This window comes from Lampetra planeri, chromosome 17, assembly GCF_965212315.1.
Source record: "Lampetra planeri chromosome 17, kcLamPlan1.2.h2, whole genome shotgun sequence".
NCBI lineage: Eukaryota > Metazoa > Chordata > Hyperoartia > Petromyzontiformes > Petromyzontidae > Lampetra > Lampetra planeri.
The window spans coordinates 11,596,002-11,614,560 of record NC_136123.1 but is presented as its reverse complement, the minus strand read 5'-3'; the positions used below and the strand labels follow the sequence as shown (position 1 = coordinate 11,614,560).

The window sequence follows — 18,559 nt, the reverse complement described above, 5'->3', positions numbered from 1 at the left end:
GGAAGAAGAAGTTGATGGGGCAAAGCTAACAAACAAAAAACTAAAACCAACAATAATCTAAGGTTAACATTGTTACAGGCGCCTGTAATCCTAAACTGGTCTTTTCAGCCCCGAAACGGCCCAGCGGCGGCCGGTGTGTGATCGGAGGTGGGGTGGTGGTGGGCCCTCTTTGTGGCCATGCCTGATCACGACAAGTCGGCCAGCTTTATGAGCTTCCTCTCACAAACAATGCGGGGGGGGGGTTACGGACGCCACCCCACCCGCCGCTTAATGCCGATTGGCTGCCTGCCAAGCGGCGACGCCCCCGCAATTTGCATATGCCAATTCATTTATTCTCGAAGAGAGAAGAACGGTGGGTGGTGGGAGGGTCAGGGTAATTAGCCCATTGTGACGTTTTACATTCGGTCGCACATCCGCGGGGTGAACGCGTGGCTTGGCACAACGACAACAGCTAAAAAAACACCCCGGCGGCTGTGAATGGTGGACGGCCAGTGGTTGACACTGGTCCCATTTCAGAGAGAAGCGGAATGCGAAGATGCGTAATATGTTGGACGATTGGGATTTTTTCTTCTTTAAACGGTTTTTTTGTTGGGGGGGGGGGATCACATCGGGCTCCACGATAACAAAAAGAAAAATGCGTGCTTCACGCGTGTCCCACTTGAACGGACGCTTGCCAAGGTGGCTTGCTGCAAGGGGAGGACGAGCTCCGTTTATTGGGTTCGGCAACCACGCAAGTCATCCGGAAATTCCGTGCGTGTGCAGAAAACGTCCTTGGCGTTTCATTAATGCCTATATGCAAATCCCATGAACATCCATAACACGGGGTTTTTTTTTTTAGTTACATCGCGTAAATATAAACGTGTCGTTAAACTCGCCATCACCCGACACTGCCAATTAGTAAGGTTAGTCACGTAAACAGACTATGCCAATGCGTTACTAGTACAGCACACCGGTGTGTTGGAGAGCAAATCCACAACATTTACAATCTGAGCACGACGTTTCGCCAGTAATTACAACCGGTATCATCAGGCGGCAGCCAGATTTTTTTTTCAGGTGGCAGCCAGCCTTCTCCAAAGCCTACGGTGTAAAACCCATGAACGTCGTCGGCTGCCTTGCCTTTTTTTTTACAATAAAACTGTATGCGAACCGTCTGCCGAGCTATTTTGGGGAGGGGGGAGAATGGCGCTCGCCGTGCGTGAAAAGTACCTGGGGAAGAACTGTCGGGGATTTAATACGCGCACGCGCGCGCACGTCGAGCACATCCGAGATTTCAGTGGCGTCAGGATGAAGACGCGCCCGACGCTTATGACGTAGCGCGGTGCGTAACGAGCGCGCAATCATTGCGGTCGGGGTTGTGATTCTCTCTCTCTCTTTATTTGGACCCACACCGCGCGTACAGTGTGGTTATTTGGGGGTTTTTTTGTGTTGCCCTGAAAATTTAATAATGGCTCTCAAGCAGCATTGATATGCAAAGCCATGGGGCAGCTCACGCGGGCAGGAGGAGTACTCTCATTACGGCTCGGCTCGCACCTCAAAATGCCGGAACACAGGAAGATTACGCCGAGCCCACAACCCTCCTGCTCACGGGGGGGGGGGAAACACTGGGCAGGAGTGCGGCAAAGGGTCGCACGAAAAAAACCCGCACACAATCGCACCGCTTTCCATCGTATATAGAGCCGCCGTCTAAGAATAGAAGCAGCTGCCACAATGTAAAAAAATGGGTCAGAGGAGTATATTAAAATACCAAATTACAGCCGCTAACAGCCACACAGACTCCACCCTCCAATGGAGGCGGCGTGCGTTTCACAAATGTAGGAGGAGGGCATCACGGTCCATCACTGGCACAAACCGACACGCCACCGCTTCCATACCCCGCGTGTATTCACTGCTAGAGCGGGATACCGTCGGTGCAAATAAATACAACGGGGGTTTTCCTCCCTTTAATATTCACATCGCTGGCAGCATCTGGAGAGCAGTGGTACTGTTGCATTTCGTGAAACGATAGGCGGTGAGCATCGTCAAGAATGGTTTGAATGAATGCGAGCAAGCGGAATATGATCGCAATAGAGATCATATATTTAAAAAAACTAACTCAATTTACGTTTTTTTACATATATATGTTCACATTGCAGACGCAATTATTTTTGAAATCGGAATTCTGCAATTGAGAATGTTGGCAAGATGTCGAATTTTATCCCGAATCACAAATTCACATTCAAACTCGTACTCTCTGGTTCTTTCGGTAAAGTCACGTAGGTATAAAATAAAATATTTAATGTGGGCACATACACATGTGCGTGTGTGCGACACCTTGCACGAGAAAGCACTGAGTGCAGATAAATATAACTTCACGTTCTTCTCAATACAGGCTTCTCTCGCTTTGTGCGGTAGTAGTAGATGAGTTCCAAAAAAAAATAACCGGAGCACGAAGCTAAACCACACGAGGTGGCAGCCACCTGCCAAGTAAAGAAAAAACTATTTTCATTTTACCAGGCGAGGCTCGCTGAGCTGCATTGCTCTTTCTTAGAAGTGACCTGGCCACACAATATCTCAATAAAGTGGCTTATCACGTGGGACATTTATAGCAACCACATACTGTAAAGTATTGCATTCAATACACACACACAATGTTGTTCCATATCCAACCGTATACGAGTGAATTAAAACCGCACAATATAGTGCATTTTGGGTAGAAATAGGTTAGCCGCATGTACGGCGAAAAAAATCTCGCAAACCAAATCCGCATAGAGCGATGGCAACCTGCCTTGCCAAAAGGTAATGCAGTGCATAATTTCGCCTGAAATATAAATGATTATATAGTGATATACACAGTGATATATAGTGCATAGGAGTTTATTATTGTGCTATTTTAACCATTGAAACGTTTCACTGAGTCTCACGACTCGTTACTAGGAGAGTCCTGCCAGGTTACATTGTGCACTAGGGGCGATGTTGGTATGTGCAATCCCAATTGAGTAACATGCGGGCAATTGTTACCAACCGGGATGTTTGACCAACATTAGTGTTAGCGTACATTATGCACTACCATGAAGGGCATACCCAGGGGTTGGCAACCAAAATAACAAGAGCCATATTTTTCGAATTCGGTAAAAAAACGTGAATACGAGACGGTGGGTCCTTAATAAAGAGCTAGACGAAGCGGTGTTTAAAGAGCCGCACGTTGCCGAAGCGTGGGCCTACCGAATCTGAGTGGCACTGCGGCCAAGGGCACCCATCACACAATGGCAAAGGCATGGGTTCATTTCCCGGTCGGGGCCACGTCATCGAGTCTGGATCTGACAGGCAGCTGAGATGAGTGATTGTTCAGTGTTAATGTGGCCATCGTATTGAGGGTCTACTGCTGTGCGCTGTCACCTCGGTGTGGTCTGGGACTGTTTTGTCGTTGTTTTTGCTGCCTCATCCAATATTGATAAATTAGACTGATATTATTAGTTAATTTATCACGTTTTATATTCAGTGACTTGCTAACTTACCATTTTGTCCATTTAGCACTCCTATCGTTTGATGTGTCAATTTCTGTTGTAACTTGCTGACCCGCCCATAGTGGAAATCTGTGAAAAAGAGGTTCATGGCTCATCGGATTCCTCCTGCAATCTCAATAAAGATTCTGATTCTGATTAGTGTCTCTCTCAGCGACGGCTGGGGTAAGAAAATAGTCGGCGAGTGAGATGTGCAGATGGACGCGTGAGGTCCCACGGAGTTGAGAGACGTGGGCAGGAAACGAGAGCTCGGGATCAGCGACGGCACCTGAGACGTTGCACATTCGTCGCCAGCGCCACGTCAGGGTTTAAGGAAGTGCACCTCTCTACCGAGGGTGGACCTTAGCTGGCGATGCGTGCTTCTGCATTGGAAACATTAAAAGGTGGAGGAAGTAGAAAGCGACCGGAGTTGAGAGCCGTGTCAAGGGCAGGACATGAGAGCGGACGGCGAGTGTTTGGGTTCGCGGCATCAGTGGCGACGCAGGGCTCTCGGTGTCATTGACACAGAGGTGAAGGTCAACATTGAAACTGGAGATGATGTTGCCAACAGGGAGGAGATATATTGAGCATTGCTAGGGGTTGAGAGGTGGAGTCTTGTGGGACACCGTAGCGCAGGGGTTTCCTAGAGAAAGACAGAGACAGCCCTTGCATGGAAACCGAGAAGAAGGGTCACTGGGAGGTGAGACCGGATCCAGGAGAGAAGTGTGCCAAAGACGCCTGCAGAGCTATGGAGTGGTGTGTGGTATCAGAAGCAGCAGAACGGGCTAGGGCAGGGATCGGCAACCAAAATAACTGGAAGAGACATTTTTGTTCGGTAAAAAAATTCAAGATCCGCAATGCATGTGAATACGAGACGGTGGGCCTTAATAAAACAACAACAAAAAGTCACGAAGCAGCGGTCCTTAAAGAGCCGCATGGAGCTGTGGAGCCGCAGGTTGCCGACCCCTGGCCTCGGGGAATGAAGAGTGAGAGTGATCCAGGGCCGGAGGATAGAAGGAGGTGGTGTCCCACACATTGGAGAGTAGTGTCAGAAGATTAGCCTTGCTGGAAAGCGAGTTGTACTGGGTCATGGGAAGACGTTTGGATAGATTTGGAGAAGATAACCCTTTCTAGGAATTCTCCAAATAAAGATGGAAATTTTCAGGGATGCTGGGCTCCAGTGGAGATTTCTCTCATGATGGGAGTGGCAGCGGCAGCATTCAAAGCTAAAGGACAGTGACAGTGAGGGATGAGTCTGGGGGGCAGAGGATTGAGGATTGAATCAGATGTGTTTAATTTGGAGATGATTCTGGCGATGTTGTTTACGGCGACAGGCTGAGGGATGTCGAGGGTAGGTAGTTCGGCAGGCGAAAGGGCAAGGAACAGAAGAAGTGGAGACAGACACCGGAATGCCTTTAGCTAATTTTCTCGACCATTGCAGGGAAACAGGAGACGAGATGGTCACACTTGGCAACCGTCGGAGCAGTGGAGGAGGCAAGCATGGAGATGAAAATACTACATGGGGATTTAGATTTTGCAGCATCACTTGGAGCAGAGGGTTGAAGTCTGATTTGGACTTTTCCGGCACTGACTGAAAAAATGTATACGGGTCTTCCACATCTGATAGTGCCATTCAAGTCCAGATTATCTACGACTATTCATTACCTTTGTGCTCGTATAGGCCGGTTATGTACCGGGGGGCTGACATGGGTTACTATACAGCGCAAAGCTGGTAATTTTCGAATTCAACCTTTCGTCAAACCCACACTAATGTAGCGAGGCACGGTCAAACAACAACCGCCATTGCCAACATGTCTTTGTCTTCAGTGGATCGACATAGGGCTGCAAAATCATAATTTATTTGAATGAAAAGTAATTTATGAAAAAAATTGGAAATCCTTCTTAAAATTGTATTTACTGCACACACACAAAACAATGCTTTAATTTTGCACCCCCGGTGCAAATGAAGTTCAAAGTAGATACATTTTTTACCTGAAATGTCACCTATCATATAGTTTTTTAAAGGGCAGTGTTATTTGATGAATGTGTTAAGTTTTGCATTATTTTGTATCAAACATTTTAATATAAACTGAGTTTAGTTGAAGAAAACCCATAAAGCATCCGCCAAATGCGTCTAATTCTCAGATAGATACGCACGGAATATACACGAATCATAACATTCATAGGACAGCATCACATTCGAGCAAATAATAGCTAAATGTCAACATCATCACGCGTTCGCCTGTACGAAAGCAGGAGTTAAACGGGTCAATTTATTCCCGAAGGTGACCAGAATGCGAGCCCACTGTGATACTGGCAACCCAAAGAGTAAATTTGAGGGTCAAAATGGCGCCCAAAACTATGGAGCGCAACTGTGGAGCCTGTGGGCGGCTTGAGAGGCATCACTGCGTCACAGTTGTCTCATTAAGGGCGCCGTCGCTTCGCCAAATCGCCATTTCACAGTTGTCTCATTTTTGGTGCCATGTCTTTTGGTTCACGATGGAATGTCGGGTCCATTCTGCCAAGTCAAAATAATCCGACAAATTTCGCAAAAATGCATAAAAAGTTATACAAACGTTAAAAAAGACTGCTTCATTAGAAACTAATCAGTTTGCTTTCAACCAGAACCAGGACCTTGGTCGATTACAGAATTAGTTGTTATTTGGGGCTCTACGCTCAGATTAGTGTTAATATAGTATTCATGTGCTTCTTACAATGAATGAACGCGCACTTACACTCAGCGAGTTCCATGAGTTTTCCCACAGCAGTATCCTGTCCCTCAATTTAGAGATATTAAGTGATTGTATGCGAATAGGTAACTTATAGAGACACGAACATGTCATCAGATTAAAATAAGTAGATAATAATAATGATGCTGGTATAAATGATAGGTAGAAAATAACATATTTTAGTAGAGGGCATTTTGTATTTTTCTTATGCGCACAGAAATGGACACAACTTAATGTAAATGCTCATACATTCAAAACAGCGACTTCACAACAGACGCAGCTTCTGCTTGTAAATGTGTTTACAGTGCAGAGTTTGGAGTCGTGGCGTAGTGGTTAGCGCACTGTGCTATGAACATTAGCAGCGAATATTTGATCCGGTCCTGGGCCTTCCCTAGGGTCGACTCAGCCGTAAAATAAGTACGTGAGTAAACATTATGACTGGGGAGACAAAGGCGGCCGACCGGGCATGGTGCTGGATACCCTTGTGTGTCATGCCGGCCTTCACAAGTGCTTGCTAACAGCACTTGCCCCACCAACATGTGCAGGCTATGCAGGGGATCTTTGTCTTTATAGCACACAGCATGGTGAGCGGTAGTTATTGTACTCTGATAGAAGCCCAACAGCCCCGATTTGATTCCAAGCCATGCTCAACTCCGGGCAGTCGATAAGTGAACCAGCCTGGGTCTCTATGAGGTCAAACCATAGGGGGGGGCGGCAACCAAGGCTGCGCGGGATGGTTCCGGCCACACCACCCACTAACCCATCTGGCCCCATGCGTGCCACGTGAGCCTTGACATGTGATCACGTGCAGCCACAGCCCCAAAAGCCTGCATCGGCTACGCCGGGATGGGCGACAATACATGTTTTAATGTAAATCTTATATGCGGAGACACAATTCTTGTTTGTCTAATTAGATTGTTGGGACTGCGCTTTTAGCAACGTCTAACGATGGGCCCCCACACAGACGCGAGGCAGCCGGCAGTGAATAAGCGCCACTCCTTCTTCATCCCAGCCAAAGTTAGTCGTGTCGAAAAAAATCACATCGTGGCTACTTATTTTAGGCTGTCAACCTCGGTAAAGCCCAATCCAGGTTAAGCGTTTTTCCATCAGTGGGAATGGTCACGGACACAGGCGTGGGTACTTGCAGTCGGTATTATTGTGCGGTGTGTTAACACCGTGTCTCCAGTTTGCTGCTTCGTAGCAACATTCACGAACAATGATATACGTGGACTGAAACTTGGTCTTCACATTGTAAGGTGGTCGTTATGTTTGTATAACGACCACCGTACACAGATTATAAATTACATGTTACACAAATACATATCACAGATTATAAATAGATTAGACCAGATGATATTATGTCAAATCACTAAATATTAAATTACCTGTTAATATTATTGATAGATTATAACTGTGGCATTATTTAGAACGTAATGTGTTTTTAACAATTCATATTTCGCGTCAACGGTATAAATACTCATATTTGACGCTGAGACGGTAATAAGCATTAAATGAAATACTGCTAAACCCTAACAGCGATCGTGATTAAATCTGCTCTGAATATTCACTCTCGAGTTAAAACACATCTGTGTCAGAGCAGCAATTTAGTTGTAAGTTTATATTATTATACGTTTGCCAAACTCTACATTAGTGGTGACCAAATTAGAGGGAATTAACGGTATTATAAGGCATGTAAATGCAGAGCGGAACCCCCTTTAAAGATATTGCAATTCTCTGTTGATGTTCTAAGCGTGTAATGTTAGGCAAAGCGGACTCGATCGCGGCTATCTTCTCTAAACCAAAAGTCTCCCCCTTAAATCTCCGACTCAAAATCTCCCCACTCCGTGCTCGAGGCTCCTGCAACACCGCCGGCGTCACCGCAACCGACGGACCTTCATCGTTCACGACAACTCATCTCGTGCCGCTGCCCCGGCGGGAGGAGGCGGAACGGTGTTTGCGATGCGACCTGACAGTGGTCACGTGTTTGCAAGAATATGCGCACAGAAATGAAATTGTAGGGTTTTCATTTGCCTGATAGCGTCTGTATATGGGATTTGGTCCTTATAGAATATGATGAATGTGCAGAGCACCTCCGATTAGCACGGTTGGCTACGCACGGCGCAAAAAGAGTTCAACGCACGTACACACAACGACGCGATATAAAATGAAAGTATTATTACAAATACAAGGTGCCCATATGCACACGATTACACGAAACGGCGTACACACATACGTGCACACTCACGGACGTGGGAACATAAACATGACGGTCCCTTCCACGGGAAGATGACGACCGGCTCCCCCCAATCTTATTTGGCGGAACTCACAGATGGGATAGCTTTTGGTGCCATATGGTTTAAGTTAGAAGCGCCCGTCCTTTGTATTGTTTGCAAAGAAAAAATTGTGTGAAATTAGATATTTGGTGGTTTCATGTGATGGTGGGTTTGCTGTTTGTATGGCACAAATAGAGACATCCCCAGTCAAGTCACTGATATATGGATTTTCCAATCACGGGGTCAATAGTCTTCATTATATGTAGCCCTCTTCAGCAGACTGCCGCTAAATAGTGTAGCCCAGCAGGGAAGGCTGTCAGACGATGGCTCTCTGACTCTTTGCCTTCATCTCAGCAACCCCCCCACCGCCACTGCCTCACGATAACCACAAACCCCCATATAGTTTACGCACACAATCACACACCGCGGACAATGAGCGGCTTGTGTGTTCCTACATGCCGATCGCTGAGGATCACACTTCCCATGAGGGTCTCGGATGATGCCAGCGCATGAAAATATGATTTACTGCCAAACAAGAAAATAAACAAGAGCTACACAAATGCACAATTATGCAATTGTAAAAAAAAAAACAAGACAAAGATCCCCCGTATAGGCTGGACAGAGAATTGGGCAAGTGCTGTTAGCGAGCACCGATGAAAGCCGGCACGGCAGACGAGGGGGTGGGTGGCCAGCACCAGACGCGGCCGCCTTTGTCTCCCTCGTGACGATGTCAACACATTGTACCAGGCACTCGTCTTAGGCTGAGTCAGCCTTTGGGAAATCCAGGACGGACTGGTTCAGCTAATCGTCACTGGTGTCGGCTGTTGAACTGAACTGTTGAGTTGGAATCGAACTCTGGTCACCAGGTTGATGGTGCAGCAAGCCAAAGGCTACGCTCGAAACCTCCCCACCACGACCACCACACAGGGTCTCACAGTCGCATCTGCCATGTTTGCTGCTGCGTGGTCACAACGCCACTGCAGTGGGAAAATCTCCATGTATGCCATTGGCTAACTTTAAAAGCCGCTCTCGCGATGATGCATTGACTTCCCGCAATTGGCCATTCGCGGCATCGGGACCACTATCTATTGCCCGATTTCATCCGGGGCCTATTTCCTCTGAATATCCCACGTATTTATTATTATTCGCGAAGGAAATTCCTCGCACAGGCCGAAGGGCGGTCAGTGTCCCCGTTGAAGCTGTTATTGCAACGTGGCCGAAAGGGTGTTTGAAGCGCAAGAACGGCGGGACGTGTTCCTCGCGCCGTTTGTCACACTTTGTGGAACGCATTGACGGCCCCTCCACTCTCCCATTCTGAGCAAAATATGTATTCAAATTCAAATTTAAACCGCGTATGTTTACTTCGCTCTCTCCCAACGCGAAAAAAATTATATGTTTGGCTATTTAATTGGAATGGCTCTGGTGTCAAATATTTTTTTTTATTCCATCATTTCTGTGCCTACATCGATCATATGTATGTCAGGGAAGTGTCCGGTTATTATTGGATAAAGTATTTTCGCCCTATGGGAAGAACAAATATACATGTAGTCCTATTTCCCAAGCAGGAACCCTGGAAAAATAGTGGAATAAAATTCAAAACATGAATAAGGCGACGGTGTTTTATAATACGCTGCACAGTGGTAAATTTGTATTTTGGAATATACAAATATCGTGTTACTTTGTTTTAAACACTGCACATACACATAAATAACACACGAAGATAAAGATCCCCCGCATAGCCTTTACAGACTTTCGGAGCAAGTGCTGTTAGCGAGAATATACAGCACATGACAACACGCACGTACGCACCTATGTATATACATACACACACAGATGCCTGCTGACATAAATAAGGCATCAAAGTAAAATATTCCTTGCATTACAAGAAACACACGGCCAAAGTGTAAACGTTAGACCTGAAATGACGGCCGCGTTTTGTTTCTTATGCACGCAAATCAAAGCGTGAACATTGCCGTGGTTGCTCTTGAGCCGCTGCTATTCTGCCACAACGCCGGCTGATTTAAGAGTGTCGGGTAACGTGGTGTTCCATCTCCCAGAGAAGAAGGCTCCCAGCAGCACTCGGCGGTCGCAGCAGCAGCAGAGCGATGCTGCCCTCCCTCCCTTGTCCCACACACGAGGGATGAAGGGGGACACGGAGCCCCTGTGGGTCCCTTTTGCTTGACCAGCCCGGCCCTCCCTTGCCCCCCCCCCCACCGTGAGTCCACTCTCTCGCGTGCACCGATGTGTGTCCTCATCATCATCCTCCTCGTACGCACGCGCAAGGAGCGTGCGTTCAGAGCGCTTCGTGTACCTGTTGTGTGTGTGTACAGGGTTATGTGTGTACATGTATGTGTGTGTGTACAGGGTTGTGTGTGTGTGTATATACAGGGTTGTGTGTGTGTCTGTACAGGGTTGTGTGTACGTCCAGGGTTGTGTGTGTCTATATAGGGTTGTGTGTGTACATTGATGTGTGTGTGTGTACAGGGTTGTGTGTGTCTGTACACGGTTGTGTATGTACAGGGTTGTGTGTGTGTGTCCAGGGTTGTGTGTGTCTATATAGGGTTGTGTGTGTGTCCAGGGTTGTTTGTGTATATATATGCTGGGTTGTATGCATACCAGGTGTTGTGTGTGTGTGTGTATCAGGTTGTGTTTATCGGGTTGTGTGTATCGGGTTGCGTGTGTAAGTGTACAACGTTGTGTGTGTACCAGGTTGTGTTTACCGGGTTGTGTGTGTGTGTACCAGGTTGTGTGTGTTTGCCAGTTTGTGTCGGGTTGTGTGTGTATCACGTAGTGTGTGTACGAGCTTGTGTATCACGTTGTGTGTGTGTATCGGGTTGTGTGTACCAGGTTGTGTGTGCCGGGTTGTATGTTTGCCAGTTTGTGTATCGGGTTGTGTGTGTATCACGTAGTGTGTGCCGGGTTGTGTGTGTGTGCCGGGTTGTGTGTGTGTGTGCCGGGTTGTGTGTGTGTACCGGGTTGTGTGTGTGTGTGTGTTCCAGGTTGTGTGTGTGTGTGTACCAGGTTGTGTGTGTGTACCAGGTTGTGTGTGTGCCGGGTTTGTGTGTGTGTGTGCCGGGTTGTGTGTGTACCAGGTTGTGTGTGTGTCTACGAGGTTGTGTGTGTGTGTGCCAGATTGTGTGTGTGTGTGTACCAGGTTGTGTGTGTGTGCCGGGTTGTGTGTGTGTGTACGAGATTGTGTGTGTAGCAAGTTGTGTGTGTGTGTACGAGGTTGTGTGTGTGTGTGTGCCAGGTTGTGTGTGTGTGTACCAGGTTGTGTGTGTGTGTAGCAGGTTGTGTGTGTGTACGAGGTTGTGTGTGTGTGTGCCAGGTTGTGTGTGTCGGATAGCGTCTGTGCGCATGACTTTCATGCACACGACAGAGCAGTGTCTGTGCTAAAGATTTGCCTCTGCACGCTTCGCATTGGTACTACACGTTGTCTACGTGGTGGCTAATCACCAACAGCACGGGCTTTCTCTTGTCCCGCATGCATCAAGACAAATACCCCCCCATCCCATCCCATATTGGATCAACAGACTATTCAGTGCAGTTGGTGAGTAGCACCTGTGAAGGCCGGCACTGTGGCACACGAGGGGATGGGTGGCCAACACCACGCGCGGCCGCCTTTGTCTCCCCAGTGGCGATATTTACACACCGCACCAGGTACTCATTTGAGGCTGAGTCGACCTAGGGGGAGGCCCCTGGACCGGTTCAGATGATCGTCACCGGTGTTGGCCGTGAGCGAGGAATCGAACCCGGGTCGCCGGGTTTTCGTAGCACAGCGCTAACCGCTGCACCACCGCTCCCCGCGCGCACACACACGCGGGATGTGTGTCCGTGGACGCGCGAGTCCGAGGGAAGACAGGAGGATGACGGCCCCGTGCTGGGGACACGAGCTGGGTACACGATCTGGGTACACGCCGCGCGCATTCCGTTCCGGCACACGGCGCCGGTGGGCGAACCGGTCTGGCGTGGTGGTGTGCGCGGCGCGGGCATAATGACCGCTGCTGGCCTTTCCCGGCCTCTCCGCCTCGCCCCCATTACCTAATCGCCACCCCCCCCCCGCTTCCTCCTCCCCTCTCAGTCCTCCTCCCCTACAACACCCCGCCCGCCAGCCACTTCAACATCATCTCACCTCCCGTCCAAAGCAACAACCGCGAACCCCCACAACCACAACCCCACTCACTGACACACGTCTCTAACGCTGCTTGCTGCTGCTGCTACACGGCCCAGGCAGACAGCAGACGTACAGCCGCCCAGACAACACAAAGGGTTTGGGGCCACTACTGGAAGTCAACAACAACAACGGCGGCAATGAGCCCCGTGGTGTAGAGGAGCGACATGCCCCGTAGCAGCCACGTCTGGAATATTTAAGTGCGCTCGCATTCCATGCCCATCTTGTTTGTATAACGCACATTTCCGCCCAATTCTCCTTGCCCGACACCGAGGCGATGATAATGGTCGTGATGATGATGACGATGCTGCCTCTCTCGCCGCGCAGTCTGGGCCCAATCCTCATTATTATTGTTCTTAACACTCAAGAAGAGCAACCAACCAGACACCGTACTGAGATGTCTCCTCCGCAACGTTTCGTCTCGACACGACATAAAAGCTATCGCCGTTTGCTGCTCACGCCGGGGGTGCGGAGCCGAATAAGATTCGACGGGAAGATGAGTTAATGAGGGATGTGCACGAAACTAGGGACAGACACACGGCACACGCGGCAAGGGCAACGCGAGTCCACGTGTTGTCGATATCTCTCACAACCATCACTGTCACTCACGTCCGCCAATGACCGCCCGAATTAATACAATAGCCCTACTATCATCACCTATCATTTAAAATATATGTGCGTTGCGTAAATATGAACAATCTTTAAATCCGCGTGCACAAATTCGTATATTAATAATAAGTGATGTGATTGTGTGCCATTTTAAATGGCAATGTATTAAAGTAATATAAATATGACGCATGGTGCAACAACACAAATAATAATTGTCATCTTTCCGAGCATCGCTAAAAATTAAATTCGTGAATACCCAACTCGCACGGGGGTGTTCCCCGTACGGGGATATCACTCACTTCGAACGAGGCCTATAATGTTATCTACCGCCCTCTGTATACATAAAAAAAACCCATGCACATTCACGATGACAACGACGATGGCGGTGATGAATTATGACGGTGACCATGGTACACCTGAAGAGGCGACACAGCGAGAAGAGAAAATCGAGCATCCCCGACACTCACCGAGATCAGAGGCGGGCGGCTTTCGGCGACCGCGTTTGGCTCCGGCATTCGAGTTACACGCGGCGCGCACATTAGGCTGTGAAAACTTACTTTGGCCGTGTTAAACAGCAGGAATCGATAGATTGATTTTGGGATTCCGAAGCAGACTCGGGCAGCCCGCGCTGTGAAAAGCACAGCTCTGCGCTGTGCTGGATGGCTTGCTGCTGCTGCTGCTCCCAAACCACGTCACGCTATTAACGCGGACTTGTAACGCGTGTGTTGGGTCAATACGCAGCCCATTTAGCGCAATTGTGCTCACGCCGATACTGTTGGCGCTATTCAAATGGCGAAGTCCATCACCGGTCCTTGAGCCGACCTCCCCCCCCTCCCCCCGCCCCCGCCCCAAAAAAAAATCACATTTAATTTAATTCAAAGGCAACTAAAAGTTAGGAAACTTTGAGGTGTTGTTACGGAATTTGAACGGCCACATCTATCTACAGCACTGATGGATTTTTATTCAAATGTAATTCAAATTGCAATTATTAAAATGCGAGCCGAACGCAATCCACGTCACACCGACTGTAATCGTGTTTATTATATTGTTATTATTTTAATTCTCTTCTAATTGTCCGCGTATACTGAAATAAGTCCATATTAGGAATACATCGACGTGAAAGACGGGCGGAGAACGAGACCACGAAATGCGTGACAAAGAATTATAATAGAAAGATGCAACAATGTCGGATGTAGTAGCGCACCGTCTAACCCTGTGGTGTGTGTCCTTTTAATGGCCATCACTGGCATTTCCATTGAATGTCACCGAGCAATAACACAAATGCCATCATAATAGATGGCGCATGTGTGTATATCACGGCATGCAAACGCCCGGCCATCGTTTTCGCAAGTAAGTATAATTAGCCTAAGTTGTCATAAATCATTTGTACCCATTTCTGAATCACCCGTGTAAATATGGCATTTGCTTGGACACACGCGTGTGAAGAACCATTCTGCGGTGACACGAACTTTAAGGGAATTCGCCTGAACATTTGTCGTGGGTTTTCCAAGGCGCACGATGACGATGGTGGTTTGAACGGAGACGATTCCACGTGTTACGCGGCACGATGAATGGAGTACCCACAGGGTGCTGTACCCCATTCACGTGTCATCATTGAACGGCCATCACGGTACAACCATGACAACAGCGGCGACGCGAGCATGTGAAGTTGGAGATCCTCAGAAACCACTGAAGGCTGCGCATAATAAAAACGCCCATTTAGACCTCGAGTGAACGAGGCAGCGATGGGCGAAAGGGGAGCACACTGGGCCCGGCTGAATGGCAACGGCGAGAGAAGCGGTTCCACCACGGGAAGTTGCCTCGCGTTCGAGTCCAGCGTGGCCCGGTCCCCAGCGGCTTTGGCTGCGTTAGCGTCCCTCTACTGACGGTCTCTCTCTCTCTCTCGTCCCCCGGAGCGCCGGGGGGCAACGGGTCAAACGTGGCCAGTGTCCCGCAGCAGCGCGGGGTAAGCGAGCCGTCCCCTCCATCGCCAAGCCAAGGCGCCGAGTTTGACTTTGAGGGGAAGCCCTCCGCGTCTCTCCCACTCGGGAGAACAGCGCGGCACCATCACACAGCCGACCCCTCTCGGCCATCCTCCTCCACCCCCCACCCACCCACACTCCCCAACCCAAGCTCCCCGCCAAAGTAAAGTGAATGGGCCGCGAAAGAGCCGGACGGACGGGGCAGGCGCCGCTCTGCGGGCTCTCACTCCCAGGGCCACCCACCACTCACCTCGTCCCGCGCCGGTGACGACGAGGGGGCCGATCCGCCCCGGCGCTGCGCTCGGAGCCGGCGCCCCGCGCCGTCCCGCGTCGACCCCCCGATGCCGTCCTCGCCCCCCCTCTGTCGGTCTCCCCAAGGCGCCCGGCCAGCACGGTCCCATGCAAGCCGAGTCGCCCCCGCGGCGGCGGCCCCGCGGCTCGGCTCGACGGAACGAGGGAGGAGGCTCTCTTCGTCGTCTTCGTCTTCTTCCTCTTCGCGCTGCGCTCACGGCCGCTGCGTCCCCCGTCCCGCGCCCGGTCCCTCTCCGGCCGTGCGTGCGGTCGCCTCAGTCGCTCGCCCTCCCTCTCTCCCCCCCCACCACCACCACCCCTGGCTCCCACAACAACTCACCCCCTCGGCGTCCCCTCCTCCTTCCTGCCGCTGCTCCCTCTCTCTCTCGCCGCGCTCGCTCGAGCCCCGGGCAGGCAGAGAGAGAGAGACTGGTAGGTAGCTTCGCTGCCGGCGCCTCGACTCGGCCGCGCCGTTCCCTTTCCGGCTTCTGCTATCGCCGCCGCCTCCTCCTCCTCCTCTCCCCTCCTTCCCTCGCCCGCTCGCTGCCGGGCTCCGTGAACGAGGCTCCCTCTGCCCGGCCGCGCACGGGGGCGGCTCTCGCGGCGCGCGGAGCCCGGCGCGGGGAGGCAGCGAGAGGCGCTGGGTGGGGGGGGGGAGTCGCTCTCTGCTCGCTCTCTACTCGGCTCTACTCGCTGTGCTGGGGATGGTGGCGGTGGCGGTGAGGAGGAGGCTGCTGCTGCTGCGTGCCGAGTCGAGCCGCGCTCGCGAGCGAGAGAGCAAAAAAAAGTCGATGGGGCAGCGTTTAGCCGCGCTAATTATTTTATTCTTTTTTGTGTGCCGCCTGTCCCCTCTCTTCTTGCTCGGCGTGTAAAAAAATGGCTGATTGAGTTCAGTGCGCATGCCCTCATTACCGAGGCACGCCGGGAAGGTGTAATTAGCGAGAGATCAATATTCATCAGCTCGCGCCGAGCGCGCCGAACGCGACTCGTTAAGGAGGATCGCTCCGCCCGCAACGCGGCGAGAGGCGGGCTCCTTAAGACGCCCCGAGACACAGAAACACCTCCGACACCTTTAAGGGTAACCCACGTTTATTGTTGTTGTTGTGCCATTTGAGAACAGCGAACACCTCCGCTGCTCTGCTGCCGCTGCTGCCGCTGCTGCTGCTGTTGCTAAACAACAACAACAACAACGCCGCCGCTGCCGCTGCGCATTTAGCAGCGAGCAAAGCTCGGCGCCGCTTTAAACGCGGTTCGAGGCCGCCCGTAATGATCAACGCAGCCACGAGCAGCAGCAGCAGCAACAACAAAGACTGTAACAACAGCGGAGCTTTCCCGCGTTGTGTAGTCGGGGGGAGTATACTGATAGGCTCAGCGCACGAGAAGGTAAAGGGTTTTTTGTGTGTTCATGAAAGGGCAATTGCGTTGCTGGGTATCTGCGTCCTGCTCACAGTCGGCCGCCTGTGATCGGTCGTGCTGCATCGACTTGGTTCCCGTGCGCGGTGTTTACTCGCGGGGCCCGCAGCGGTAGCCACGACGATCCGAAGTAGCTCCCCACACCCGCCCAGCCCAGCACAGCCCAGCCCAGCGTGTTCACGACCACCGGCTTCATCACTTAAGCATCCCCCTTACGATGGACAACAACCATCACCACCACCAACCACCGTGCGTCCCCATTCATATCAAACGACGCAGTTGAACACGGGGCTGTGCATATTCATGGCTTGACGCCACGGTGGTAACGACCGAGACTTGTACACGTCGTAAGGCTGACATGATGGTCACGGCTGGTTTCGCAATAACTAAAAAAAACATTTCTCAATTTTCAATCAAGTGCATTGGGACATACTAGTGGAGGGAAGGGGGGGCACGGATGACCTCCGTGCGTCTGCGCGCAGCTGCTGCTGCCCCTGTGAATGTATCCCGGGCCATACCTCCCCGCGTCCGGACAGCATCGCGGCCTCTCGCGATCTCAGGTCCCCCCCCCCCCCCCAATATAAAATATATCGTGTACTTTTATTCTACAGCCCAGCGGGGGGTTCCTGGGCCTCCCTTTTAAAACGTGAACACCATCTCGACGGTGGGTGAGGTAAAGGGGTGCTGGTGGTGGTGTGGGGGGTGGCGATTAAGGGGAGGGTGTGGATGTTGCGGCGTTAAAAAGGGGAAAAAATCCATGGCTAAACGCGTTAAAGACTGCGGAGCAGTAAATAACACGGGGAGAGCCGCTATCTCAATCGGAGGAGACGCGCAAAGCGTAAATCGTTAAGTGAAATCGAAGGATTAGGGCGAGGAAATCGAAGGCGCGGCGGGTTTGTTTGTGGGTGCAGCGCGTGCCGAGAGGCGGCACGCGGGTGGCCCCCTCTGCGCTCACCTCCTCCTGCTCCTCCTCATCTACCACTCCTGCCTCTCTTCATGTCCCCTTATCTCTTCTTCCCTTCGCTCCACGCGCCTCCTTTGATTCTCCAACGTTGACGCGCCGCCCGTGTGTGTGGCACTGTCCGTGGCGCGGCAGTGGTCCGTCTAAGTATGGTCGTGTGTCATTACAGAGGACTCATCATCATCATCTGCTATTGTTTCGTTTCACCTTAAAGACTCGGCGCGTGGTTTTATTTTTGTGTCCACGCGTAATTATTACAATGGCCTAGAAAGTACTCCACCATGTGTGTGTGTATATATAGCGCCGACTATTTAGACGCATACACACGGGGGAGGAGTGCCCCTACTCCAACAACCCACCGCATGCAACGCGACATTTGTCAGACAAATAAGAGGCAGCAACCATTCATTCCTCTGCGGCGTGTTTATAATCACAAGTGCGTGTCAGTGAGTACAGCCAGTGTGTGCCCATGCTGTGTACACGTGTTTTGTCAAGTGGCTCACGTCCCCTCCTCTCAACCCCAACTGCCTCGTCCTCGTGTGTAGCAGCAGCAGCAGCGTCGTCGTTGTGTGTGTGTTTTATTAGCACGTTCTGCTGCTGCTGCTGCCGCCGCCTCTGTCTCTGCCCTTTCCCCGCACTCAATCTTCTCGC

The 18,559-nt window shown here is 50.7% G+C and overlaps 1 pseudogene across 1 annotated transcript in view; it reads right to left on the bottom strand.

Moving 5' to 3' along the window:
* The window catches only part of LOC144723373 (zinc finger homeobox protein 3-like), a 196,061-nt pseudogene extending 178,724 nt beyond the window's left edge, over nucleotides 1–17,337 (bottom strand). Inside the window, exon 1 of the transcript XR_013586152.1 lies at nucleotides 15,494–17,337. The product of XR_013586152.1 is annotated as a zinc finger homeobox protein 3-like (transcript). The remainder of the gene's footprint in view (nucleotides 1–15,493) is intronic.
* Nucleotides 17,338–18,559: the final 1,222 nt, after the last annotated feature.